Genomic DNA, 26,870 nt, shown 5'->3' with positions numbered 1-26,870 from the left:
GGACAAGTTCGTGGTGGTCTTCATTGACGATATTCTAATATATTCCAAAAATGAAGAGGAGCATGCTCAACATTTGCGGATTGTATTGACGCGCTTGAGGGAACATCAGTTGTATGCCAAGTTCAGCAAGTGCGCGTTCTGGCTGGAGGAAATTCAATTTTTGGGGCATGTGTTATCTGCTAAGGGAATTGCGGTAGATCCTAGCAAAGTCAAGGATATTCTAGAGTGGAAACTCCCAACCACTGTTCACCAAGTCTGGAGTTTTCTTGGACTAGCTGGATATTATCGCAGATTCATACCAGATTTTTCTAAGCTTGTGAAGCCAATCACAAGTTTATTGAAGAATGATATTAAATTCAATTAGTCTTCTAAGTGTAATGAAGCTTTTGAACAATTGAAGACATTATTAACCACTGCTCCGGTATTGGCTCAACCGGACATCACCAAGCCTTTTGATGTATATTGTGATGCATCAGGCAGTGGACTCGGCTGTGTATTAATGCAAGAAGGCCGAGTAATTGCATATGCTTCAAGGCAGTTGCGCCGACATGAGGAGCATTACCCAACTCATGATCTGGAGCTAGCTGCTGTGGTTCATGCCCTGAAAATTTGGCGTCATTATCTGCTGGGAAATATCTGTCACATTTATACAGATCATAAAAGCTTGAAGTATATCTTCACCCAGTCAGAATTGAATATGAGACAAAGGCGATGGCTTGAGCTTATTAAGGACTATGAACTAGAAATTCATTATCACCCAGGCAAAGCTAATGTTGTGGCAGATGCACTAAGCCGTAAGGTTTCTTTCCACTGTCTTATGGTGAAGACCTCTGACAATACCTTATGTCAAGAGATGGAAAAGCTAAACCTGGGGATGGTCCAACAAGGAACCCTGAATCAGCTAAAGCTTGAGTCAATCATCTTGCAAAGGATAATTGATGCTCAAAGGGATAATGCGGGTATGAAGCACATACGGGAGAAGATAAGGGCTGGAACAGCCAAATGTTTCAAAGAAGACGATCAAGGTGTGATATGGTTCAATAACCGCATAGTGGTGCCGAAGAATGAAGAACTCCGCCAGCAAATCTTAGATGAAGCGCATCTTAGTCGCTATTCTATTCATCCGGGAAGCACTAAGATGTATCATGATCTAAAGCAGCACTACTGGTGGACGAAGATGAAAATTGAAATTGCACGCTATGTGGCTAGGTGTGACACTTGCAGACGTGTCAAGGCCATACACATGAAAACTGCTGGTCCATTACAATCGTTGCCGATCCCAACATGGAAATGGGAAGACATAAGTATGGACTTTATCGTGGGATTGCCCAGGACTGCAAAAGGGTATGATTCTATCTAGGTTATAATTGATCGGCTTACGAAGATTGCTCACTTTCTGCCGGTCAAGACAGATCACCCGGTTACTGTCTATGCCCAATTGTACATTGCTCGTATTCTTAGTCTGCATGGTGTTCCGAAGACCATAGTGTCGGATCGTGGACCTCAATTTGTAGCCAAGTTTTGGGAAGCACTTCACAAATCCTTGGGTACTAAGTTGCTCCATAGTTCGGCATATCATCCACAAACCAGTGGACAGACTGAGAGGATTAATCAAGTACTCGAAGATATGTTGCGAGCATGTGTTCTGGACTTCTCATCGAAATGGGATGAATGTTTGCCTTTGGCGGAGTTTTCATATAATAATAGCTATCAAGAAAGTATCAAGATGGCACCTTTTGAAGCTTTATATGGGCGACGGTGTCGAACTCCGCTAAATTGGTCTGAACCTGGAGAAAGGCACTTCTTTAGGCCTGATATAGTGAAGGAGGCCGAGGAAAAGGTTCAGAAAATTATTCATAATATGAAGAAAGCACAAGCTCGTCAGAAGGGTTATGCAGACAAACGGCGAATGCCCTTGTATTTTCATGAAGGGGACTATGTCTACCTGAAGGTTTCACCAATGAAGGGGGTATCGTGTTTCGGGGTTAAAGGGAAGCTTGCACCCAGGTACATTGGTCCATTCCCGGTACTTGAGCAATGTGGACCAGTGGCGTATCGACTGCAGCTCCCCGAAATTTTGTCTGCTATACATAATGTGTTCCATGTGTCGCAATTGAAGAAGTGTCTTCGGGTTCCCGATCGAACCATTGAAGTAATAGATGTTGTCCTTGAACCGGACTTGACATGCTCTGAGCACCCTATTCGAGTCTTGGATCAAAAGGACAGGGTTACCCGGAGAAAAACTCTCAAGTTCTATAAGATACAGTGGAACCAACATTCTGAAGAAGAGGCTACATGGGAAACTCAAGACTTTTTAGATAAGAATTTCCCAGGCTTTCTAGCCTCATGTAATTTGTAAAGTGTGTATAGTTACTGTAATAAAGGAGTGAACCCCCACACCACCCCTGCCTTGTACCAGAAATAAGGAAATAAAAATGTGACACATTTCCTTTTCCATTACTCACCCTAGGACTTTTAATCTCGGGACGAGATTCTTTTATGGGGGGAAGGATGTAACACCCCTGGTGTTACTGTAACTAAAACTTGAGCATGGCATCATAAACATTGGCATTGCATATGTTTGACACACCTAGAGTGCATTTACTAGGTAAAAATTTCAAACAAGTTGTATTGTTTTGGTGTTTTGCAAATTAAGAAAACCTAAAAGCTTTAGGGGAATGATCACAAAATGTTCCCAAAAATGAACTTAAATCACTTTTATACCCCTGGGATACCAAAAATCCCCATTTAAACCTTGGAAAACCCTAAAACCAAAACCTAGGGGCTTATGTGCAAAATTGATGCACATTTGGACTAAAGTGCAAAAACCAAGTTAATAAAGTATCTTAAGTCATTTGGGTCACTCATATGTGAATTTGCAAGCTAAACCCTGAGTTTGGACTTATTTGCAAAAGAGCCACATTTGAACTCTTTTGACTAAGTCTGAATTTCAGTGTAATGTGCTCATCTTTGTGACCTTGTAACTTCTAAACAAAAGGGTTTTTGCCCTAGGTCACCACATCAAACTTGTAGACCTATTAATGGATAACAAGTTTGTTTAAGAGTGCAAGCCATGTTATTATGAAAAGTTTGGAGATAATTATGCCTGAAGTCAGGCTGTCAGACTAATACTGTCTGAATTTCGGACTAATAGTGACTTGGATCCGAGTTTGAGAGCCAATCCAGTGCGAGTTTAAGCATGATTCCTATAACAAAGTTGTAGCTGGTATGTAGGATTACAACTTTGATGCAGAGACTTGGGGATGTTTCCATAGAAAATTTAGAGAAAATTTGATCTAAACTTACTCTGTCAGGCGTTTTGAAGATCCTCTTCATGGTACAGTAGCCTGACTGCATCTATTTCAGTAACCCTCACCGTCGACGATCCCCCGCCGCGATTCGCGTCAACGGCGTGCAGATTCGTGCTCAGGTAGACGGATAACGTCGCGGGGTAAGGGGAATCTTCACCGCCGGTGAGCTGGGCTCCACTCCGGTGACCCCCCGTGCTTCCCCCTCTACCCTACGGCTGAGCAGATAAGCTCACCGATGACCGCCGCCTCCCGGCCGTGCGCCGCGTGGCTCAACCCTTCCACTGCGTCGCTGTAACTCCCCACTGCTGTCTAATCAACGCCGGTGAGGTTGCCATGGCATGGGACACCAATCCACACGCGCCAGTATTCTTCTCCACCTCCGACCGCCGCGCGTCTCGTCCAAAATTCTCGGCCACCACCCGTTCCCCCTATAAATTGAGCTCGGGACTAGCTTCACAACGTCATTGCGCACCCCCACACTTAGTATTGCTCCCAGCCGATCATCAACAAGCTCCAATTCCGCACTCTCCCCAATTCAGTTCTAGAACACTGAAACCCAGCCTTACCGTGGCCAGTGCAAGTCAAGCCAGTTCACGCCCTCTGATCCCTCAATTGAGTATCCTCAGGTACCCGTGATGCTCCCCGACCTATCCAATTGGATTATACCGCCATGAATCGCTTGGAACATGCGACTCCTTTAAGTTTTTCCGCTGTCATCGTGGGCAGAGGGTTGTAGAGCTCCAATTCTGAAATTGAGTGAGGGGAAATGCCTCTCTGGGGTAGATTTTGGGGTAAACCGAAGACTAGCGTCGGTCGTGGTCCCCTCCGGCCGGTCTAGCTCGCCGGAGTTAAGCTTCCCGTGCGGAGCGCCATCGTGGACCTGGCCGTGTGAAGAGATAGAAACCGAAGGGGCTATTTGCAAACGGTCAGCGACTCTGTAAACAGTGATAAGACCTGTTTCCGGTTAGCTAGAAACCCCGAGGGCCCTTCTGCAAGATGGCCAACGCGGGCGCGGGCGTGCCCCGTTTCTCTCAGGGCTGGGCCGTATGGGCTCCTTTTGGCCCAGTACTATTTAAACTTTTTTATTTTCTTTTTCAGAGAAACTTTACAAATATGTAGAAAACTGCAGAAAATTCATAAAATTGTGAAACAATTTTTCCTAGGCTTCTTATTTTCCCTAGAATTTAATAAAAATAGTTTCATGATTTTTAGGTTAAATTAAGAATTTTAAGGTATTTAAAATAATTTAAGGTAGTGGTTCTGGATTTTTAAAAGATAAATGGTAACCCCAAAAATGCTCAAACTTTTTATATGAGTTCCTCATATTATCTAGAAGCCTTGGGTAGAGTTTGGGTTGATTTGGACCTTGTTTGATCACTAAACCCAAATCCCCCCTGCCCTGTGAACTCCTTTACCGACTCTGGAAACCCTAAGTTCTCGGAGTTCCGTGAAGGAAAGTTGTATTCAAGACTTAGATAATAAATTTGTATTATCTTCGCACTCTCATGAGCATTACATGGCATTCATTCTTATATACATATGTATGGTTATGATTAGAACACGAGGAAGAAGTGGAAGCCATTGAAGAGCAAGTACCACCACCTTTGGAAACTCAGGCTGAGAATTGTTTCTACTTCGATATTTGTGGATCCGAGCCTGACTCACCCATAAACAAAGGCAAGCCCCGGTGCATTTGCCACCTTCCTTGATGTTTTTAAAATCTTTCTCACTTGATTGATGCATTAGGTGATAGGAGTTGATTGCTAAAACAATTCCTGCATTACCTTCCTTGAATTTGATTACCTTCCTTGATCACCTGTTTTACAAAAAGATTTTTGGATGCTTAGCCTTGCTTTAGTAAAACAAAATGTTTTGTTTTTACAAAAGATGATGTGGCAAAAGTGGTTGGGATGTTTTTGAAAACAAAACTTGATGGTGGATCCATCATGGCCATGATGGGTCCGACATCGGAAAAGATGTACCTCTGCCAGGTACCAACCTTTGGGGTTAAATGATTAAGCTAAGACCGGGCGGGTGACTTGCACGAGAAAGAGAGTCTTGGTGTAGTGTCTCCGTCTCAGTCGATTAAGGACCTTGTTGATGTAGGCCTGCTGACCGAGGACCCTTCAACTGGTCACATGCCTCGTCATGGGTAAGCTTTGCCTCGGGCAGACTAAGGCCAGAATAAGATAACACGAAATGGGCGTGGAGCGGTGGCGAGAGTAGCGTGTACCCTCCGTGGCAAGAGGCTGGACGGTGGTGTATCTGTGCTCTCGGTTTGCGTGAACCTGATCTGGTCTTAAGAACCCCGGTGGCGGGTTGACATATGCAAGGGTTAAGTGCTACATTTGTCGTGTGATCGGAGATCCTCAGCTGAGTATAATCGATTCGGATCGCCGTACCTCCGCGGTTATGGAGACTTGGCCACTGACTTACACGTAGCAATCCAGTGAAGATGAAGGGTTGATAAGAAATTGGCTAAGGGCAAGGTCAAGTGATTGAACTAGGGTAGAAAGAACTCTAGCTGCAGGTAATTTTACTTAACCTGACAATAAAATTGGATTTTAAGGATCCACTTTAGTAAGCAATTCTGCAAACAGAGTCTTTGATTATTGAAAGGCCTTACCTTGACTCCCATATAACCAGCATACCCTTGAGAGTCTTTTCTTTAATCGGGTAAGACTTGCTGAGTAATTCCATACTCAGGGTTTATTCCCCCATTGTTTTTAGGTGAGGAGACAACAAACTTTTGTTGTTTTTGTACCAAGGTGGTGAAAAATGAGGACAATCAAGAATGAAGCTGCCGGAGGACCGAGTCCTCCTTAAAAACTTTTATGTGAAGAACTTAATGGGAGGAGTTTTTGCCTCTCAGGTTTGTAAATAATACGTTACAACACTCGCTTTACACTCTGGTCTGTAATAACTGACTTACTCTTACTTTTTAAATAAATGTAAGTTCATGTAATCACTTCCGCATTTCTGCATTTCCGATGAACATATTGTCTGTCAGATGGGTGAAACGTTCCTGGAAAGGTAAGAGAAAAGATACCGAACTTGTCAAGTGATTCAGGAACATCTACAGGGTTGTCTGATGTCTGTTGGACAAGGACAACTGTAGGTGGGCCTAATGACTTGGGAGGTCCCGTCACACCAGCGCAGGGAGCCCTCACCTCCGACGACCGATCCTTCGCCGCGATTCACGTCACCGGCGACTGGATTCATGCCTGGAGTTGATGGATAGCATCGCGGGGTAAAAGATCATCACCCCGTGCGCTGGACGCCACTCCGGCTAGCCGTCGTGCCTCCCCCTTGCGCACTGATCCTTCAGATAAGGTTCTCACCGCCGTTAAGCCGTCGCCGTTGTCCGCCGCGTGTCCAAGCCTCGCCAACGCATCGCCGTAAGCCTTAGTGACTCTCTGTTGATCGCCGAAATGACCGCCACGGTAGAGGCCACGAATCCCCTGCGCCAGTGAAACTTCCCTTCCTCTGGCCGTCGTGTGTCTCGTCCAAATTCACAGCCACCGCTCGCTAAGCCTATAAATTAAGCCCGCCGTGAGCTCCGTAAGACAGTGAAGTATCCAGCTACCACGAATTAGCCTCGATCATTCGCCAGAGCTCACGAATTTTGGAGTCTCCCCAATTCGGGTTTCCGCCACCGTGAAACCAGTCTCACCGCGGCTAGCGTAATCTAGGTCAGCCCCCGCCTTCTGCTCCCTCGTTTGAGCATTCTCATAACTCCGTGATGCTTGCCAAACCACCGAATTGGACTGAGAGCTCACCAATCACCGGGAACACGAACAAAGGTCCATGGCAATCGCTGTCCTCGCGGGCAGTGCTTGGCAGATCGCCAACCATGAAATTTGGTTGGGGAAAATGACTGGGGAGGGTTCAATTGGGTGACAGCCACTCGGCAGCGCCAGTCGTTGCCCTGTTCGGCCGGTCTACGCGCTCGCCGGAGCTCTATCGCGTTCGCCGTCGTCGAGGGTCTCCGCCTGCGAAGAATTAGAAACCGAAGGACCTCTGTGCAAATTGTCAGTGACTCAGAAGAATAGTAACCGAACCCATCTCCAGTTAGCCAAAACCCTGAGGGCCTTTCTGCGAAGTCTCCACCGCGGGCGTGGGCGCGCCCCGGTTTCATATGCTGTTGGACCGCCTAATTTGAATTCGGCCCAGAACTGTTGCAAGTTTTTCTTTTTCTTTTTCTTTTTCCTCTAGAGCCAAATAAATTCTAGAAAATTGTAGAAAATCCTAAAAATGTCAAACCAATTTTTCTAGATTCCTTATTTTTCATAGTATTTAATAAAAAATAGTTCCATGATTTTTAGATCAAATAGGGAATTTTGGAGTATTTAAAATAGATTAAAATATTGATTCTGGATTTTTAGAAAATAGTTAATAATTCCAAAAATACCCAAATTTTTTATATGAACTTTAAACATTATTTAGAAGCCTTGGGTAGAGTTTGGTTTGATTTGGACCTTGTTTGAGAATTAAAACCCAAAACCTCCACCCCTGCTCTTTGAACTTCACTATTGACTCCGGAAACCCTAGTTCTCCGGTGAACCGTGATGGAAAATTGTATTCAAGAACATGAGATTATAAATTCTTATTATCCTTGCACTTTCATGAGCATTTCATGAATACATTCTTGTATACATATATATGGTTATCTCTAGAAAACGGAGAAGAAGTCGAAGTAACAGAAGAGAAGACACCACCACCTTCGGAACCTCAGGCAGGAAGTTGTTTCTACTTTGATATCTGCGGGTCCGAGCCTAACTCACCTATCAACGAAGGCAAGCCCCGGTGCATTTGCCACCTTCCTTGATGTTTTTAAAATCTTTCTCACTTGATTAATGCATTAGGTGATAGGAGTTGAATGCTTAAACAATTCCTGCATTACCTTCCTTGAACTTGATTATCTTCCTTGAAACCCTGTTTTCACAAAAGGTTTTTACTATGCTTAGTATTGCTCTAGCAAAACAAAAGGTTTTGTTTTACAAAAGATGATTGGCAAAGTGGGAGGGATGTTTTTGAAAATAAAACTTGATGGTGGATCCATCATGGCCGTGATGGGTTCAACATCCGGAAAAGATGTACCTCTGCTAGGTACCAAACTTTGGGTTGAAATGATTAAACTGAGACCTAGTGGGTGACTTGCACGAGAAAGAGAGTCTCGGTGTAGTGTCTCCGTCTGAGTCGATTAAGGACCATCTCGATGTAGGCTTGCTGACCGAGGACCCTTTAACTGGTCACATGCCTTGTCATGGGTAAGCCTTGCCTCAGGCAGACTAAGGCCAGAATAAGATAATACGGAATGGGCGTGGAGCGGTGGCGAGAGTAGTGTGTACCCTCCGTGGCAAGAGGCTGGACGGTGGTGTATCTGTGCTCTCGGTTCGCGTGAACCTGATCTGGTCTTAAGAACCCCGGTGGCGGGTTGACATATGCAAGGGTTAAGTGCTACATATGTCGTGTGATCGGAGATCCTCGGCTGAGTATAATCAATTCGGATCGCCGTACCTTCGCGGTTATGAAGACTTGATCACTGCCCTATACGTAGAACTCTAGTAAAGATGAATGAAAGGTTTGTTAAGAAATTGGCTAGTGCAGGTTAAGTGATTGAACTAGGTTAGAAAGAACTCTAGATGCAGGTAATTTTACCTAACTTGACAATAAAATTGGATTTTTAAGGATCCACTTTTAGTAAGCATTTATGCAAAATAGAGTCTTTGATCATTGAGAAACCTTACCTTGACTCCCTTATAACCAGCATACCCTTGAGAGTCTTTTCTTTAGTCGGGTAAGACTTGCTGAGTAATTCCATACTCAGGGTTTTATTCCCTATTGTTTTTAGGTGAGGAAGCAACAAACTTTTGTTGTCTTTGTACCAAGGTGGTGTCAAATGAAAAAAGCAAGAATGAAGCTGCGGGAGGACCTAGTCCTCCATAAAAAACTTTTATGTAAGAACTTATCGGGAGGAGTTTTTACCTCCCTTGGTACTGTAATAATAAGTACTCTGCACTCATGTGAGAGCACCTAGAGGGGGGGGGGGTGAATAGGTGATCCTGCGAAACTTTAAACTTATAGCCACAAAGACTTGTTAAGGGTTAGCACAATAATTGCCAAGTGGCTAAAGAGGAGATCTTGCACAATACGACAATCACAGAGAATTCAACGCAGAGAAGACACGGTGATTTATCCCGTGGTTCGGCCAAGTACAAAACTTGCCTACTCCACGTTGTGGCGTCCCAACGGACGAGGGTTGCACTCAATCCCTCTCAAGCGGTCCAAAGACTCACTTGAATACCACGGTGTTTTGCCTTGCTTATCTTTATCCCACTCGCGAGGAATCTCCACAAATTGGAGTCTCTCGCCCTTACACTTAAGATTCACAAAGAAGCACGGAGTAAGGGAGGGAAGCAACACACACAAATCCACAGCGAAATGCGCACACACACGGCCAAGAATCGAGCTCAAAGACTATCTCAAAGTTCTCACAAGAACGGAGCTCGAATCACTTAGAATAACAAACGGATGCGCAAAGACTGAGTGTGGATGATCAAGAATGCTCAAGAGTTGCTTGGTTTTTCTCCTCCATGCGCCTAGGGGTCCCTTTTATAGCCCCAAGGCAGCTAGGAGCCGTTGAGAACAAATCTGGAAGGCCATCTTTGCCTTCTGTCGTCGGGCGCACCGGACAGTCCGGTGCACACCGGACACTGTCCGGTGCCCGATTTCCTTCCTTAAATAGCGCAGTCGACCGTTGTAGATGCGGGAGCCGTTGGCGCACCGGACATGTCCGGTGCACACCGGACAGTCCGGTGCCCCCTTCCGACCGTTGGCTCGGCCACGTGTCCCGCGCAGATCGCGCGGCCGACCGTTGGCCCGGCCGACCGTTGGCTCACCGGACAGTCCGGTGCACACCGGACAGTCCGGTGAATTATAGCCGTACGCCATCGGCGAATTCCCGAGAGCAGCTACTTCGGCCGAGGCAACCTGGCACACCGGACACTGTCCGGTGCACCACCGGACACTGTCCGGTGCACCACCGGACAGTCCGGTGCCCCAGACCGAAACAGCCTCTTGGCTGTACACAGCCAACTTTCTTCTTTTCTTCTTCTTCCTGTTTCTAACACTTAGACAAGTATATTAGTACACAAAACCAATGTACTAAGACTTAGAAACATACCTTTGTTCTAGATTTGCACTTTGTTCATCCATGGGCATTGATTCCCATTTAAGCACTTGTGTTGACACTCAATCACCAAAATACTTAGAAATGGCCCAAGGGCACATTTCCCTTTCAATCTCCCCCTTTTTGGTGATTTATGCCAACACAACATAAAGCAACTAGAACAAGTGCAAAATCACTTCAAATAAAACTCAAATTGATTTTGATTCAATTTTGGCATATATGGATCATCCTTTGCCACCACTTGGTTTGTTTTTGCAAATCAAACTTAAATCTCTATCTCTATGTCAAACACACATGTTGAGGCATAAAGAGAGTCATTCCAAAAGAGATTGATCAACGATTTCAAAAACTCCCCCTATTTCCCATAATCAACACTTCTCCCCACAAGAAGCCAACATTTGACAAGAGACAATAAAAGAGTTTAACAAAACAAAAACTCTATTCTACTATTTTCAAAATCTCTCAAGTGGTAGCTGATCCATTTATCGCTTTGGCCTTTATTTTCTCCCCCTTTGGCATCAAGCACCAAAACGGGATCAATCTTGGCCCTTTAACCCCATTGCCTCACCAAAATCTTCAATTAAGAGTACAAAGGCAATAAGATCATAGAGATGAACTTGGAATAAGTTACCCTCTCATCGGAGTGCAGTGGAAGTCTTGCATGGTCCAAGTTCACCTTTCCCTTTCAATCCACCTTCGAGACTAAATCAAGCAAACTCAAGCAAATGGTTAGTCTCAAAGGGTCAAGTTGTAACACATCTCCCCCTAAACATGTGCATCACTTTGCAACGGACTTGTGAGGTCCAGGGAGTGTTTGTACAACTTGAGCACCATAATAAGCAACAAAATGCAAAAAGGAACATGATCAAAAGCATAAATACATGTATGCTATAATTCAATCCAGGTTCCGCGAATCTAAGACATTTAGCTCACTACGCAACTTGCAAAAGGTCTTCTCATCTAGAGGCTTAGTGAAGATATCGGCTAGCTGGTTCTCGGTGCTAACATGAAACACTTCGATATCTCCCTTTTGCTGGTGGTCTCTCAAAAAGTGATGCCGGATGTCTATGTGCTTTGTGCGGCTGTGCTCAACAGGATTCTCCGCCATGCGGATAGCACTCTCATTATCACATAGGAGTGGGACTTTGCTCAGATTGTAGCCAAAGTCCCGGAGGGTTTGCCTCATCCAAAGTAGTTGCGCGCAACATTGTCCTGCGGCAACGTACTCGGCCTCAGCGGTGGATAGGGCAATGGAAGTTTGTTTCTTAGAGTTCCACGACACCAGGGACCTTCCTAAGAATTGGCACGTCCCCGATGTGCTCTTCCTATCGACCTTACATCCAGCATAGTCGGAGTCTGAGTATCCAACCAAGTCAAAGGTAGACCCCTTTGGATACCAGAGCCCGAAGCAAGGCGTAGCAACCAAATATCTAAGAATTCGCTTCACCACCACTAAGTGACACTCCTTAGGATCGGATTGAAATCTAGCACACATGCATACGCTAAGCATAATATCCGGTCTACTAGCACATAAGTAAAGCAAAGAACCTATCATTGACCGGTATGCTTTTTGATCAACGGACTTACCTCCTTTGTTGAGGTCGGTGTGTCCGTCTGTCCCCATCGGAGTCTTTGCGGGCTTGGCGTCCTTCATCCCAAACCGCTTTAGCAGATCTTGCGTGTACTTCGTTTGGGAGATGAAGGTGCCGTCCTTGAGTTGCTTCACTTGGAACCCAAGGAAGTAGTTCAACTCGCCCATCATCGACATCTCGAATTTCTGCGTCATCACCCTGCTAAACTCTTCACAAGACTTTTGGTTAGTAGAACCAAATATTATGTCATCGACATAAATTTGGCACACAAACAAATCACCATTACAAGTCTTAGTAAAAAGAGTTGGATCGGCTTTCCCAACCTTGAAAGCATTAGCAACTAAGAAATCTCTAAGGCATTCATACCATGCTCTTGGGGCTTGCTTAAGTCCATAGAGCGCCTTAGAGAGCTTACACACATGGTCGGGGAACCGATCATCCTCGAAGCCAGGGGGTTGCTCTACGTACACCTCCTCCTTGATCGGCCCGTTGAGGAAAGCGCTCTTCACATCCATTTGGTACAACCTGAAAGAATGGTGAGCGGCATATGCTAGCAAGATTCGAATTGACTCTAGCCTAGCCACAGGAGCAAAAGTCTCCTCGAAATCCAAACCTGCGACTTGGGCATAACCTTTTGCCACAAGTCGAGCCTTGTTTCTCGTCACCACCCCGTGCTCGTCCTGTTTGTTGCGGAACACCCACTTGGTTCCCACAACATTTTGCTTCGGACGAGGCACCAGCGTCCAAACTTCATTTCTCTTGAAGTTGTTGAGCTCCTCCTGCATGGCCAACACCCAGTCCGGATCTAGCAAGGCCTCCTCTACCCTGAAAGGCTCAATAGAAGAGACAAAGGAGTAATGCTCACAAAAATTAACTAATCGAGAACGAGTAGTTACTCCCTTGCTAATGTCACCCAGAATTTGGTCGACGGGATGGTCCCTTTGAATCATCGCTCGAACTTGGGTTGGAGGTGCAGGTTGTGCATCTTCCTCCATCTCATGATCATCTTGTGCTCCCCCTTGATCACACGCCTCCTGTTGATGAACCTGTTCATCATCTTGAGTTGGGGGTAGCACCATAGTTGAGGAAGATGGTTGATCTCGTTCATCTTGTTCCTGTGGCCGCACTTCTCCAATCGCCATGGTTCGTATAGCGGCCGTCGGAACATCTTCTTCATCTACATCATCACAATCAACAACTTGCTCTCTTGGAGAGCCATTAGTCTCATCAAATACAACGTCGCTAGAAACTTCAACCAAACCCGATGATTTGTTGAAGACTCTATACGCCTTTGTATTTGAGTCATAACCTAACAAAAACCCTTCTACAGCTTTGGGAGCAAATTTAGAATTTCTACCCTTCTTCACTAGAATGTAGCACTTGCTCCCAAATACACGAAAGTACGATACATTGGGTTTGTTACCGGTTAGAAGCTCATATGACGTCTTCTTGAGGAGGCGGTGAAGGTAGACCCTGTTGATGGCGTGGCAAGCCGTGTTCACGGCTTCCGACCAAAAACGCTCGGGGGTCTTGAATTCTCCAAGCATAGTCCTCGCCATGTCGATTAGCGTCCTGTTCTTCCTCTCTACCACACCATTTTGCTGTGGTGTGTAGGGAGCGGAGAACTCATGCTTGATCCCTTCCTCCTCAAGGAACTCCTCCACTTGAAGGTTCTTGAACTCGGACCCGTTGTCGCTTCTTATCTTCTTCACCTTGAGCTCAAACTCATTTTGAGCTCTCCTGAGGAAGCGCTTGAGGGTCCCTTGGGTTTCAGACTTATCCTGCAAAAAGAACACCCAAGTGAAGCGGGAAAAGTCATCAACAATAACTAAACCATACTTACTCCCTCCTATGCTCAGATAGGCGACGGGTCCGAAGAGGTCCATATGCAGCAGCTCCAGGGGTCTTGAAGTAGTCATCACATTCTTGCTGTGATGTGCTCCTCCCACTTGTTTACCTGCTTGACAAGCTGCACAAGGTCTATCTTTTTCGAATTGTACGTTAGTCAACCCTATCACGTGTTCTCCCTTTAGAAGCTTGTGAAGGTTCTTCATCCCCACATGTGCTAAGCGGCGATGCCACAGCCAGCCCATGCTAGTCTTAGCAATTAAGCATGCATCTAGACCGGCCTCTTCTTTTGCAAAATCAACTAAGTAGAGCTTGCCGTCTAATACACCCTTAAAAGCTAGTGAACCATCACTTCTTCTAAAGATAGACACATCTACATTTGTAAATAGACAGTTATATCCCATATGACATAATTGACTAACAGATAGCAAATTATATCCAAGACTCTCCACTAAAAACACATTAGAGATAGAATGCTCATTGGAAATTGCAATTTTACCTAACCCTTTTACCTTGCCTTGATTCCCATCACCGAATATAATTGAATCTTGGGAATCCTTATTCTTGACGTAGGAGGTGAACATTTTCTTCTCCCCCGTCATATGGTTTGTGCATCCGCTGTCGATAATCCAGCTTGAACCCCCGGATGCATAAACCTGCAAGGCAAATTTAGGCTTGGGACTTAGGTACCCAACTCTTGTTGGGTCCTACAAGGTTAGTGCAAATATCCTTAGGGACCCAAATGCAAGTTTTGTCTCCCTTGCATTTTGCCCCTAACTTCCTAGCAACTATCTTCCTATCCTTTCTACAAATAGCAAAGGAAGCATTTAAAGCACAATAAATTGTAGAAGGTTCATTTACTACTTTCCTAGGAGCATGAATAGTATTCTTTCTAGGCACGTGATGAATAGCATTTCTCCTAGTCATACTTCTACCATGCATATAGGAAGAACTAGAAGCAGTCATGGCATAAGAATCATAAGCATGTGAATCAAAAGCATCATAACTTCTAAAAGCATTTCTATAATTTTTCCTATCATGATACAAAAAGGCATGGTTCTTTTTTGCACTAGTAGCCATAGGGGCCTTCCCTTTCTCCTTAGCGGGAATGGGAGCCTTATGGCTTGTTAAGTTCTTGGCTTCCCTTTTGAAACCAAGTCCATCCTTAATTGAGGGGTGTCTACCGATCGTGTAGGCATCCCTTGCAAATTTTAGTTTATCAAATTCATTCTTGCTAGTCTTAAGTTGGGCGTTAAGACTAGCCAATTCCTCAGTTAATTTGGATATTGAAACTAAATGATCGCTACAAGCATCAACATCGAAATCTTTACACCTAGTGCAAATCTTAACATGTTCTACACAAGATGTTGATTTACTAGATTTTTCTAGTTTAGCATTTAAATCATCATTTATGCTCTTTAAACTAGCAATTGAATCATGACATGTAGACAACTCATAAGAAAGCATTTCATTTCTCTTAATCTCTAATGCAAGTGATTTTTGTGCTTCTACAAACTTGTCATGTTCTTCATACAACAAATCTTCTTGCTTTTCTAAAAGCACATTCTTATCATTCAAGGCATCAATCAATTCATTGATTTTGTCTATCTTAGATCTATCTAAGCCCTTGAATAAGCATGAATAGTCTATGTCATCATCATCACTAGACTCATTATCACTAGAAGAAGCATAAGTGGAGTCTCGAGTACTCACCTTCTTCTCCCTTGCCATAAGGCATGTGTGACGCTCGTTGGGGAAGAGGGATGACTTGTTGAAGGCGGTGGCGGCGAGTCCTTCATTGTCGGAGTCGGAGGAGCAATCCGAATCCCACTCCTTTCCGATGTGTGCCTCGCCCTTGGCCTTCTTGTAATTCTTCTTCTTTTCCCTCTTGTTCCCCTGTTCCTGGTCACTATCGTTATCGGGGCAGTTAGCGATAAAATGACCAATCTTACCGCACTTGAAGCATGAGCGCTTCCCCTTTGTCTTGGTCTTGCTTGGCTGCCCCTTGTGACCTTTTAGCACCGTCTTGAAGCGTTTGATGATGAGAGCCATCTCTTCATCATTAAGTCCGGCCGCCTCAATTTGTGCCACCTTGCTAGGTAGCGCCTCCTTGCTTCTTGTTGCCTTGAGAGCAAGGGGTTGATGCTCGTTGATCGGTCCATTCAAGGCGTCGTCCACGTATCTTGCCTCCTTGATCATCATCCGCCCGCTTACGAATTTTCCGAGTACCTCCTCGGGCGTCATCTTCGTGTACCTGGGATTCTCACGAATATTGTTCACGAGATGAGGATCAAGAACGGTAAATGACCTTAGCATTAGGCGGACGACGTCGTGATCCGTCCATCGCGTGCTTCCGTAGCTCCTTATTTTGTTGATAAGGGTCTTGAGCCGGTTGTATGTTTGGGTTGGCTCCTCGCCCCTTATCATTGCAAACCTTCCAAGCTCGCCCTCCACCAACTCCATTTTGGTGAGCATGGTGATGTCGTTCCCCTCGTGAGAAATCTTGAGGGTGTCCCATATCTGCTTGGCATTGTCCAAGCCGCTCACCTTATTGTACTCGTCCCTGCACAAAGAGGCTAGCAACACAGTAGTAGCTTGTGCATTTTTATGAATTTGTTCATTAATAAACATAGGGCTATCCGAGCTATCAAATTTCATTCCATTCTCTACGATCTCCCATATGCTTGGATGGAGAGAGAATAAATGACTACGCATTTTGTGACTCCAAAATCTGTAGTCCTCCCCATCAAAGTGTGGAGGTTTGCCGAGAGGAATGGAAAGCAAATGCGAATTCGAACTATGTGGAATACGAGAATAGTCAAATGAAAAGTTCGAATTGACCGTCTTCCTGTAGTCGTTGTCGTCGTCCTTTTGGGAAGAAGAGGATTCGTCACTGTCGTAGTAGACGATCTCCTTGATGCGCCTTGTCTTCTTCTTCTTCCCATCTTTACGTCTGTGGCCCGAGCCAGAGTCGTTGGATTTATCATCTTTTGGCTCGTTGACGAAGGACTCCTTTTCCTTGTCGTTGATCACGATTCCCTTCCCCTTAGGATCCATCTCTTCGGGCGATTAGTCCCTTCCTTGAAGAGAACGGCTCCGATACCAATTGAGAGCACCTAGAGGGGGGGGGGGGGTGAATAGGTGATCCTGCGAAACTTTAAACTTATAGCCACAAAGACTTGTTAAGGGTTAGCACAATAATTGCCAAGTGGCTAAAGAGGAGATCTTGCACAATACGACAATCACAGAGAATTCAACGCAGAGAAGACACGGTGATTTATCCCGTGGTTCGGCCAAGTACAAAACTTGCCTACTCCACGTTGTGGCGTCCCAACGGACGAGGGTTGCACTCAACCCCTCTCAAGCGGTCCAAAGACTCACTTGAATACCACGGTGTTTTGCCTTGCTTATCTTTATCCCACTCGCGAGGAATCTCCACAAATTGGAGTCTCTCGCCCTTACACTTAAGATTCACAAAGAAGCACGGAGTAAGGGAGGGAAGCAACACACACAAATCCACAGCGAAATGCGCACACACACGGCCAAGAATCGAGCTCAAAGACTATCTCAAAGTTCTCACAAGAACGGAGCTCGAATCACTTAGAATAACAAACGGATGCGCAAAGACTGAGTGTGGATGATCAAGAATGCTCAAGAGTTGCTTGGTTTTTCTCCTCCATGCGCCTAGGGGTCCCTTTTATAGCCCCAAGGCAGCTAGGAGCCGTTGAGAACAAATCTGGAAGGCCATCTTTGCCTTCTGTCGTCGGGCGCACCGGACAGTCCGGTGCACACCGGACACTGTCCGGTGCCCGATTTCCTTCCTTAAACAGCGCAGTCGACCGTTGCAGATGCGGGAGCCGTTGGCGCACCGGACATGTCCGGTGCACACCGGACAGTCCGGTGCCCCCTTCCGACCGTTGGCTCGGCCACGTGTCCCGTGCAGATCGCGCGGCCGACCGTTGGCCCGGCCGACCGTTGGCTCACCGGACAGTCCGGTGCACACCGGACAGTCCGGTGAATTATAGCCGTACGCCATCGGCGAATTCCCGAGAGCAGCTACTTCGGCCGAGGCAACCTGGCACACCGGACACTGTCCGGTGCACCACCGGACACTGTCCGGTGCACCACCGGACAGTCCGGTGCCCCAGACCGAAACAGCCTCTTGGCTGTACACAGCCAACTTTCTTCTTTTCTTCTTCTTCCTGTTTCTAACACTTAGACAAGTATATTAGTACACAAAACCAATGTACTAAGACTTAGAAACATACCTTTGTTCTAGATTTGCACTTTGTTCATCCATGGGCATTGATTCCCATTTAAGCACTTGTGTTGACACTCAATCACCAAAATACTTAGAAATGGCCCAAGGGCACATTTCCCTTTCATCATGTTTATATGTTGGTCTGTAATAACCAACTTTATCTTACTTTCAAATAAATGTAAGTTTATGTAATCGCTTCCGCATTTCTATATCTCCGATGTTCTGTAATGTCTGCGTGACGGGTGAAACGCTCTTGGGAAAGGCAAGAAAAGCAGATACCGAACTTGTCAAGTAATTCAGGGGCATCTACAGGGTTGTCTGAGGTCCGTTGGACAAGGACAACTGTAGGTGGGCCTAATAACTTGGGAGGTTCCGTCACAGTTGGTATCGGAGCGAAGCCCTTCTCTGCAGATATTATGAGGCATCTTCAAAAAGAATTTTCTAAAGACTTATCTAGAAAATCTCTTCCCTTCTTACCTAAGTAATTCTGAAGAATCTATATGAAAGACCAGATAGGAAGAGAGCAATGTATAGAAGGTGTGAATGAACTAAGGTTGATTCTGTAATTACACATGCATCATGCTAAGAACTATGTTAATAAAATTTTCCCCTTAGAAAAATGTCGCCGCGCACAAGGAAAATTGCACGCAAGTCAACTGGCCCAATTGGTGTGCCACGTCATCAACTCGCTCCCAGACATGAGGATAGCAGTAGTGGGAGTAACGATCCGATCAGGGATCTTGAAGCCCAAGTGAATCAGCTTCAAACGGAACTTCAACGCAGGACTAACATATGGGTCGCGGATGGCGGCATAATAAATGAATTGAGAAGCCACATCCGCCGCCTGCAAGATCAGCTCGCTGATCGAGATTTAGCGCTCAACTGGGCGGTTCAGTCTCGCTCGCTTGCCTGGGCTAAGGAGGCAAAAGCTCGAGCCCGAGTCGAAGAACTTAGCTCAGCTATTGATAATCTGCAGGCATATTGCAATACCCTACGTGAAGAAGTTCATGTACTCTATTCACAATTGCACCCCAGCGTACCTGCAAATCCTGTCGGGACAGAAGCCGGACCTTCTCATGCAGCGGGAGAAGCTTTTGGTGGCGAATTGGACCTTTTCAGGCCCCCTCCCTCCATGAATTTGGTCGACGAATGGTCTCCTACGCCCGACAGTGAAGCTACCAAGAGTGATAGGAAGTAGGAATAGTATAGTTGTAGAAATGGTAGTGTATTGTATAATGGGTACTGTACTCCTATTGTAAAAATTCGAGTCTGTAACATTACTCTTTTTAGTAATGTAAAATGGATGGTTTTTTCTTTGGCACATTATATTTGTTTCCAAATGTTTGTTGCCACAGATGCCTTCCCGGACTCGTGCTCAGGATGGTGCCAGTACCTCCCATGGGAGGGAGGCAACACCGAACCCACCTCCAGTCCCTCCCACACTTGTCGAGGCTACCGCCGCCTTGGTAAACGCGACAGCGGATAATACCCGTTTCCTACGGGAGATGGCGGGTCAATAGTTCCAACAACAAGGCGGGTGGGGCTATCCGCAAGGGCCCCGTGAGACATCTTACTTGGAATTCTCCGAAACGCGCCCACCGTTGTTTGTCAAGGCCGAAGACCCTTTAGAGGCGGACGAATGGATCCGTGTCATCGAGCAGAAGTTTGGACTTCTTCGGTGTTCTGAAACCCAGAAGCCCTTGTTCGCAGCCCAGCAACTGCGTGGCCCTGCCAGCACTTGGTGGGGAAACTTTGTGGCCGTTCAGCCGGCCAATCATCAGATCACATGGGAAGAATTCAAGCTGGCCTTCCGTGAACATTACATACCAGAAGGTGTACTTCACATGAAACAAGAAGAATTCATGAAGCTGAAGCAAGGAGGGGATACTGTTAATCAGTATCTCAATAAATTTAATCACTTGTCGCAGTATGCAATCGACCAAGTTAACACCGATCTGAAGAAGAAGAATTGTTTCATGCGAGGACTAAATGATAGGATGTAAAGGAAAATGGCTACTTGCATCGACCTTACCTACGGAAGGGCTGTCACCACAGCGCTGGCAGTCGAATCTAAATATGCAAGTTCTGGCAAGTCCAGGGGAAATGGAGGTAACAGGCCTACACAGGGCCCCGAGAAAAGGCAACAGTTAGTCATCCGGCCTTTTAATCAGGGTCGTTCTTCAGCACGTCCATCCTCCTTCCCATTCAAGCAACCAGTGTTCATCCGTCCCAATGCTTCCCCCACTGCAACAAGTCAGCCAGGTGCCCCTGGCACTCGATTCCCTGCCCTTCCCAGTTCAACAGGATGTTTCAATTGCGGAAAATCTGGGCACTTTATCAAGGATTGCCCTTATCCGAAGCAGAACAAGTCAAACAATCCACAAGGATCTAGGAATTCATCTCAAGCCAAGGGAAATACTATGGGAAAAAATACAAAGAAGACGGGACGCATATATTATACTCAAGTGGCCACCACACCGGACGGTGAACCGGTAATGATGGGTACGTTCCTTGTGGCCAATCATCCCGCAATTATTCTCTTTGATTTTGGTGCTTCGCTTACATTTATCAGCAAGAAATTTGTGGAGCAACACTGCATTTCATACCATGAATCAAAGGAAGGGTTTAAAATTCACTCACCTGGGGGACAAATCTTTACTAGAGAAGTGGCCTATCAAGTGCCTGTAACATTGGCCGGACGGGACTTTCCTACTAATATGATTGTTCTAAAAGGCCAAGACATAGATGTGATTTTTGAGAGCACCTAGAGGGGGGGTGAACAGGTGATCCTGTAAACTTGAAACTTAAGCCACAAAAACTTGGTTAAGCGTTAGCACAATAATCGCCAAGTGGCTAGAGAGGAGTCTCAACAAAACACAATAACCACAAGATATCAATCACAGAGTTGGCACGGTGGTTATCCCGTGGTTCGGCCAAGACCAACGCTTGCCTACTCCACGTTGTGGCGTCCCAACGGACGAGGGTTGCAATCAACCCCTCTCAAGCGGTCCAAAGACCCACTTGAATACCACGGTGTTTTGCTTGCTTTTCTTAATCCCGTTTGCGAGGAATCTCCACAACTTGGAGCCTCCCGCCCTTACACTTGAAGTTCACAAAGAAGCACGGAGTAAGGAAGGGATTAGCAACTCACACAAGACACTAAGATCACAGCAAATACACACACACAAGACCCAGACTTAAGCTCAAAAGACTAGCACACTAGAACGGAGCTTAAATCACTAGAATGTCGAACAAGTGCGTAAGAATGGAGTATGAGTGATCAAGAGTGCTCTAGGAATGCTTGGTATATTCCTCCATGCGCCTAGGGGTCCCTTTTATAGCCCCAAGGCAGCTAGGAGCCGTTGAGAGCAATCCGGGAAGGCAGATCTTGCCTTCTGTCGACTGGCGCACCGGACAGTCCGGTGCACCACCGGACACTGTCCAGTGCAGATATCCTTCCTTATTTGGCGAAGCCGACCGTTGGAGTCTGAGAGCCGTTGGCGCACCGGACACTGTCCGGTGCACACCGGACAGTCCGGTGCACCAATGTGACCGTTGGCTCGCCCACGCGTCACGCGCGGAATCCTCGGTCGACCGTTGCCCCGGCTGACTGTTGACTCACCGGACAGTCCGGTGCACCACCGGATAGACCGGTGAATTTTAGCCGTACGTCGATAATGGTTTCCCGAGAGCGACGAGTTCGCCTGTGAATGGCCCACTGGACAGTCCGGTGCACCACCGGACCGACCGGTGAATTTTAGCCGTACACCACCGTCGAAGTCCCGAGAGCAGCCTGTTCGCCAGAGCCAGCCTGGCGCACCGGACACTGTCCGGTGCACCACCGGACAGTCCGGTGCACTCAGACTGAGCAAACTTTGGCTGAACAAAGCCATCTCATTTTCAATTCAATTTCTCATGTTTCCAGCACTTAGACACAATACATTAGTCCATAAAACAATGTACTAAGTCTAGAAACATACCTTTTGACTTGATTTTCACTTTGTTCACCATATTGCATAGATCAACACAAAAGCACTTGCGTTGGCACTCAATCACCAAAATACTTAGAAATGACCCAAGGGCACATTTCCCTTTCAATCTCCCCCTTTTTGGTGATTTATGCCAACACAACATAAAGCAACTAGAACAAGTGCAATATCAATGCAAATGAAAACTCAAAGTTGTTTTGAATCAAATTTGACATATATGGATCACTCTTTGCCACCACTTGGTTTGTTTTTGCAAATCAAACTCAATTTCCTATCTCCAAGTCAAATCCACTTGTAGAGACATAAAGAGAGGTATTCCAAAAGAAATTGATCAAGGATTTCAAAAACTCCCCCTTTTCCCATAATCAACACTTCTCCCCACAAGAGGCCAACTTTTGACATAAGAGACAATAAAAGAGTTTTGACAACCCAAAAGCTCTAATCTACTATTTTCAAAATTTCTCAAGTGGTAGCTGATCCATTTATTGCTTTGGCCTTTATTTTCTCCCCCTTTGGCATCAAGCACCAAAACGGGATCAATCTTGGCCCTGGAACCCCATTGCCTCACCAAAATCTTCAAATAAGAATGCAAAGGCAATAAGAGTACCTGAGATGAACTTGGAATAAGTTACCCTCTCATCGGAGTGCAGTGGAAGTCTTTCATGGTCCAAGTCCACCTTTTCCCTTTCAAACCTCCTTTGAGACTAAATCAAGCACGCTCAAGCAAACGGTTAGTCTCAAAGGGTCAAGTTGTAGCACAACTCCCCCTTAATATGTGCATCACTTGCAAAAGGACTTGTGAGGTCCGGGGAATGATTGTACAACTTGAGCACCATACATAAGCAACAATTGCAGAAGGAACATGATCAAAGGCATAAACACATGTATGCTACAAGTTCCGCGAATCTAGGACATTTAGCTCACTACGCAGCATGCAAAAGGTCTTTTCATCTAAAGGCTTAGTGAAGATATCGGCTAGCTGGTTCTCTGTGCTAACATGAAACACTTCGATATCTCCCTTTTGCTGGTGGTCTCTCAAAAAGTGATGCCGGATGTCAATGTGCTTTGTGCGGCTGTGCTCAACAGGATTTTCCGCTATTCGGATAGCACTCTCATTGTCACATAGGAGTGGGACTTTGCTCAGATTGTAGCCAAAGTCCCGGAGGGTTTGCCTCATCCAAAGTAGTTGCGCACAACACTGTCCTGCGGCAACGTACTCGGCCTCAGCAGTGGATAGGGCAACGGAAGTTTGTTTCTTAGAGTTCCACGACACCAGGGACCTTCCTAAGAATTGGCACGTCCCCGATGTACTCTTCCTATCGACCTTACATCCAGCATAGTCGGAATCTGAATATCCAATCAAGTCAAAGTTAGACCCCTTTGGATACTAGATCCCGAAGCAAGGTGTAGCAACTAAATATCGAAGAATTCGCTTCACAGCCACTAAGTGACACTCCTTAGGATCGGATTGAAATCTAGCACACATGCATACGCTAAGCATAATATCCGGTCTACTAGCACACAAATAAAGTAAAGACCCTATCATAGACCGGTATGCCTTTTGATCAACGGACTTACCTCCTTTGTTGAGGTCAGTGTGTCCGTCGGTTCCCATCGGAGTCTTTGCGGGCTTGGCGTCCTTCATCCCAAACCGCTTTAGCAAGTCTTGCGTGTACTTCGTTTGGGAGATGAAAGTGCCGTCCTTGAGTTGCTTCACTTGGAACCCAAGGAAGTAGTTCAACTCGCCCATCATCTACATCTCGAATTTCTGCGTCATCACCCTGCTAAACTCTTCACAAGACTTTTGGTTAGTAGAACCAAATATTATGTCATCGACATAAATTTGGCACACAAAAAGATCACCATCGCAAGTCTTAGTGAAAAGAGTTGGATCGGCTTTCCCAACCTTGAAAGCATTAGCAATTAAAAAGTCTCTAAGGCATTCATACCATGCTCTTGGGGCTTGCTTAAGTCCATAGAGCGCCTTAGAGAGCTTACACACATGGTCGGGGTACCGTTCATCCTCGAAGCCAGGGGGTTGCTCCACGTACACCTCCTCCTTGATCGGCCCGTTAAGGAAAGCGCTCTTCACATCCATTTGGTACAACCTGAAAGAATGGTGAGCGGCATATGCTAGCAAAGTACGAATTGATTCTAGCCTAGCCACAGGAGCAAATGTCTCCTCAAAGTCCAAACCTGCGACTTGGGCATAACCTTTTGCCACAAGTCGAGCCTTGTTCCTTGTCACCACCCCGTGCTCGTCTTGTTTGTTGCGGAACACCCATTTGGTTCCCACAACATTTTGCTTGGGACGAGGCACCAATGTCCAAACTTCATTGCGCTTGAAGTTGTTGAGTTCCTCCTGCATGGCCAACACCCAGTCCGGATCTAGCAAGGCCTCTTCTACCCTGAAAGGCTCAATAGAAGAGACAAAGGAGTAATGCTCACAAAAATTAACTAATCTTGAACGAGTAGTTACTCCCTTGCTAATATCACCCAATATTTGGTCGACGGGATGATCCCTTTGAATCGTCGCTTGAACTTGGGTTGGAGGTGCCTGAGGTGCTTCTTCCTCCTCAACTTGAACATCATGTGCTCCCCTTGATCATGCGCCTCTACTTGAGGTACCTGTTCGTCATCTTGGGTTGGGGGATACACCATAGTTGAGGAAGACGGTTGATCTTGCTCCAATTGTTCCTGAGGCCGCACATCTCCAATCGCCATGGTGCGTATCGCGGCCGTTGGAACATCTTCTTCATCTACATCATCAAGATCAACAACTTGCTCTCTTGGAGAGCCATTAGTCTCATCAAATATAACGTCGCTAGAGACTTCAACCAAACCCGATGATTTGTTGAAGACCCTATACGCCTTTGTATTTGAGTCATAACCTAATAAAAACCCATCTACAGCTTTGGGAGCAAATTTAGAAGTTCTACCCTTCTTCACAAGAATATAACACTTGCTCCCGAATACACGAAAATAAGACACATTGGGTTTGTTACCAGTCAGCAGCTCATATGAAGTCTTCTTGAGGAGGCGGTGAAGATAGACCCTGTTGATGGCGTGGCAAGCCGTGTTCACGGCTTCCGACCAAAAACGCTCGGGGGTCTTGAACTCTCCAAGCATAGTCCTCGCCATATCGATGAGCGTCCTGTTCTTCCTCTCTACCACACCATTTTGCTGAGGTGTGTAGGGAGCGGAGAACTCGTGCTTGATCCCCTCCTCCTCAAGGAACTCCTCCACTTGAAGATTCTTGAATTCGGACCCGTTGTCGCTCCTTATCTTCTTCACCTTGAGCTCAAACTCATTTTGAGCTCTCCTGAGGAAGCGCTTGAGGGTCCCTTGGGTTTCAGATTTATCCTGCAAAAAGAATACCCAAGTGAAGCGGGAAAAATCATCAACTATAACAAGACCATACTTACTTCCTCCTATGCTTAGATAGGCGACAGGTCCGAAGAGGTCCATATGAAGCATCTCCAAGGGTCTTGATGTGGTCATCACATTTTTGGTGTGATGAGAGCCTCCCACCTGTTTCCCTGCTTGACAAGCTGCACAAGGTCTATCTTTTTCGAAATGTACATTAGTTAGACCTATCACGTGTTCTCCCTTTAGAAGCTTGTGGAGGTTCTTCATCCCCACATGTGCTAAGCGGAGATGCCACAGCCAGCCCATGCAAGTCTTAGCAATTAAGCATGCATCTAGACCGGCCTCTTCTTTTGCAAAATCAACCAAATAAAGTTTGCCGTCTAGTACACCCTTAAACGCTAGTGAACCATCACATCTTCTAAAGACAGACACATCTACATTTGTAAATAGACAATTATATCCCATTTTGCATAATTGACTAATAGATAACAAATTATATCCAAGCGACTCAACTAAAAACACATTAGAAATAGAGTGCTCAGATGAAATAGCAATTTTACCTAACCCTTTTACCTTGCCTTGGTTCCCATCACCGAATATTATTGAATCTTGGGAATCCTTGTTCTTGACGTAGGAAGAGAACATCCTCTTTTCCCCCGTCATGTGGTTTGTGCATCCGCTGTCGATAATCCAACTTGAACCCTCGGATGCATAAACCTGCAAGGCAAATTTAGGCTTGGGTCTTAGGTACCCAACTCTTGTTGGGTCCTACAAGGTTAGTCACAATTGTCTTAGGGACCCAAATGCAAGTTTTATCTCCCTTGCATCTTGCCCCTAATTTCCTAGCAATCACCTTCTTATTCTTTCTATAAATGGCAAAAGAAGCATTGCAAGCATGATATATTGTAGAAGGTTCATTAACTTTCTTATTAACAACATTTCTCCTAGGCATATTATGAATAACATTTCTCCTACCAACATTTCTATCATGCACATAGGAAGAACTAGAAGCAAACATGGTATGAGAATCAAAAGCATCATACGCATTACAACTCCTATGAGTATTTCTAGATTGTCTCCTATCATGGTACATAAAGGCATGGTTCTTTTGCACACTACTAGCCATAGGGGCCTTCCCTTTCTCCTTGGCGGAGATGGGAGCCTTATGGCTTGTTAAGTTCTTGACTTCCCTCTTGAAGCCAAGACCATCCTTAATTGAGGGGTGTCTACCAATTGTGTAGGCATCCCTTGCAAATTTTAGTTTGTCAAATTCAGTTTTGCTAGTCTTAAGTTGGGTATTAAGACTAG

Source organism: Zea mays, chromosome 8, assembly GCF_902167145.1.
Source record: "Zea mays cultivar B73 chromosome 8, Zm-B73-REFERENCE-NAM-5.0, whole genome shotgun sequence".
Classification (NCBI taxonomy): domain Eukaryota; kingdom Viridiplantae; phylum Streptophyta; class Magnoliopsida; order Poales; family Poaceae; genus Zea; species Zea mays.
This window is presented reverse-complemented; position numbering follows the sequence as displayed.